The sequence below is a fragment of the Carlito syrichta genome, unplaced genomic scaffold, assembly GCF_000164805.1.
Source record: "Carlito syrichta isolate Samal-C Ts95f unplaced genomic scaffold, Tarsius_syrichta-2.0.1 Scaffold95864, whole genome shotgun sequence".
NCBI lineage: Eukaryota > Metazoa > Chordata > Mammalia > Primates > Tarsiidae > Carlito > Carlito syrichta.
Window position 1 is genome coordinate 4,062 of NW_007039960.1, and position 3,125 is coordinate 7,186.

The following is a 3,125-nucleotide window of genomic DNA, read 5'->3' on the forward strand; positions in this document are numbered from 1 at the left end:
GGTGCAGATAATGCAGAGATAGAGATAAATCACCTTAACATCTAATTAGTTTCCACAAGAACACAAAACCTTCCCTCAGCCTTCCAGGTCATAGACACCTACTGGGTATTCCTCCCCAGGGCTTCATATTATGCACATCAGCTCACTGACCTGTTCTCTGTAGTCTTCATGACCCTGGGCCACTGTGCCTCCCTATATATCCAAAGTTATTTCTATTATTTTCTTCAAAGAAACCACTCATCTCTGAGATCTACATCTATGGAATGGTTCCCACTCTATTTTCTCAAATATTCTTCACTGTCTTCTTAACAAATAAATGCAATTAATGTCTTAAAATTTATTGTTATTTCAAATGGTACTCAATTTGTTGTTCAATTTTCTCTTGGCATACTCAAGAAATTGAGCTCAGTTACCTCTTATACCATTTAATGCATGGATAATTTATTAAAATAAATAGTGGTTGTCTTGGAAACCATTGATAATTTCTCATTAGAGTAAGTTGAACCACAGTAATGTTACTCGCTGTCCCCACTTGGAGAAAACTTGTCAGGCTTGACTATGCTTTCATTAGAGGGCACCATGATTGTGGGTCCTCACATGATTCCTAACCTCTCTGAAGTTCTGGTCTTTAGCTCTAAATTTGGTAAATAACAATAACCAACTCAAACTTTTCTACAAAATTTATTGAGAAAATACATCTAAATCCCAAGCATAATGCATATACACAGTGTATCCTCAAAAAATGTTAGCTCTCTAAGGTAAAAAAAAAAAACATTTATTCTTATTAACTAATCAGCAATTTAAAACATGTGCCAAAATGTTAATAAAGAGTGATATTCCTTAGATAGATGCCTGCTACCATCTTTTCTGTAACAGGATCCATTGCTAATTAGAGGGCATCAGTGCGAAAGCACCTTTTCTCACCTGAGAAGGTCCCACCCCGCCCCCTGAGGGATATCATGACTTGTGTTTTTTTTTGTTTGTTTGTTTGTTTGTTATTTAGTTTTTATTTCTGTGCAATCCAACTAGACATGGAAGGGAATAAGGAAAATATGGAACCCAAAGAACCGTAGCAAGAGCACAAAGATTATAGGGATACTGCGAGCAAACGGGATGGAGGGGATGCTCTCCTGAGCTACAGAAGGAATGATCTGGTAATTTAAGATAAAACAAGTCAAATTTATTAGAGTTGTCCACAGTCAGCAATGGTGATCTTCTTGCTGGTCTTGCCATTCTTAGACCCAAAGCCCTCCATGGCTTGTACAATATTCATGCGCTCTTTTACCTTGCCAAAAACCACATGCTTGCCATCCAACCATTCAGTCTTAGCAGTTCAGATGAAAAACTGGGAACCGTTTGTGTTGGGTCCAGCATTTGCCATGGACAAGATGCCAGGACCTGTATGCTTCAAGATGAAGTTCTCATCATCAAATTTCTCCCCATAGATGGACTTGCCGCCAGTGCCATTATAGTGTGTAAAGTCACCACCCTGGCACATAAACCCTGGAATAATTCTGTGAAAGCAGGAACCCTTATAACCGAATCCTTTCTCTCCAGTGCTCAGAGCACGAAAGTTTTCTGCTGTCTTTGGAACTTTGTCTGCAAACAGCTCGAAGGAGACGTGGCCCAAGGGCTCACCGTCAATGGCGATGTCGAAGAACATGGTGGGGTTGACCATGGCTGATGGGAAAAGGCTCAAGTCGGCGGCGTCTGCAAAGCCACCTTGTGTTTTTCACCCAGAGGAATGCTGTGCTGTATCTACAAACTAGATTAGAATAGTATGATAGAGAAAAAGTTTAAAAAATATATATATGGTTCATAAGTACTGTGTGAGAAAAACTAAGAGAAAGTGGCAAGAAGCATAGGAAACAGGAGGGATAATAACCACATTGGTGTGAACTGTGATTATATCCTTTTTCTCACAATCCTGGAGGAACAAGAAGGGCCTGATTCTCCTTCCTAACACTCCCAGTTTGGGGCAAATTTCATCAATTTAGTCATCTTGATGCTGTGAGGAAACTGAGTGATTTGAAGATTATGGAAGGAACATAAATGCTCTAGGGATATTTGAGGTTTCCTTACTAACATACAGTCCTATGTTGAAATTCTAGGAATTAGAATTGGTACCTAGTATAAGTTAAGAAATTATTTCAGTAACATGTGATTTTAAAACTTTTCTATCATTAAGCCTTTAGACATGCCTTTCTTGCCTTGTATGAAGAACATATGCCATAAATTAGTATTGGATTCCAAAGGCATGTCTTCAAAAAGGTATTGGGTTTATCCGTTTAGTATTGGGAAGCAGAGATAAACAAACAAAAAAATCGCATGAACTTTCTCAACTTTAGAAAGAAAAACTATTACCTCTTGATAAACAGAGAAAAAAACTAAAGTGCATAGCACCCTCATTTTTCACAAAATGATTATACTCAAAACAGTCCATGGAGATTAAATCTCCCTAAGTAATATAATAGCTACAAGAAATGAGTCGTGGTGATTATCTTTGGAGGTTTGTTGGGTGCCTGGAAGATAGAAATGTAAATGAGACATATTTTTCATTATGTGACCACACATAAGTTTTTACATGTCTATGCAATATGAATTTATTACTTATTCACAATCATGGAAATCTGTGAAGAAATCCATGGTGATCAATGAGACCTGGGTTTTATTTTTATTTTTATTTTCTATTTTTTTAGTTGGAGTTCACTCTGTCTCCCAGACTGGAGTGCAGTGGCCGCTCCCGGCCACTGCAGTCTCGACCTGCTGGACTCCGGTGATCCTTCCGCCTCAGCCTTCCAAGTAACTGGAACTACAGGTGTGCGCTACCACACCCGGCTAATTTTTTATTTATTGTAGAGATGAGGTCTCGCCAAGTTGCTCAGGCAGGTCTCGAACCTGTGTGCTCGGGCAATCCACTCACCTCAGCCTCCCAAAGGCACGGGATTACAGGCTGAGCCACCGAGCCCGGCTGACCTGGGTTTTAATTCAGTCTTGATTCTCATTGGTTAGTGAAATTTGAGCAGCTGGGCTCAGTAGCTTGGCCTGTAATCCTGCACTTTGGAAGGCTGAAGTGAGTGGATTGCCTGAGTCCGTGGGTTCGAGACTCGCCTGGGCAACTTGGC

General features: G+C 39.9%; 1 pseudogene across 1 annotated transcript; it reads right to left on the reverse strand.

Moving 5' to 3' along the window:
- Positions 1-1,025: 1,025 nt before the first annotated feature.
- LOC110595964 lies at positions 1,026-1,678 on the reverse strand (annotated as a pseudogene). The gene has a single exon (XR_002482189.1). The product of XR_002482189.1 is annotated as a peptidyl-prolyl cis-trans isomerase A pseudogene (transcript).
- Positions 1,679-3,125: the final 1,447 nt, after the last annotated feature.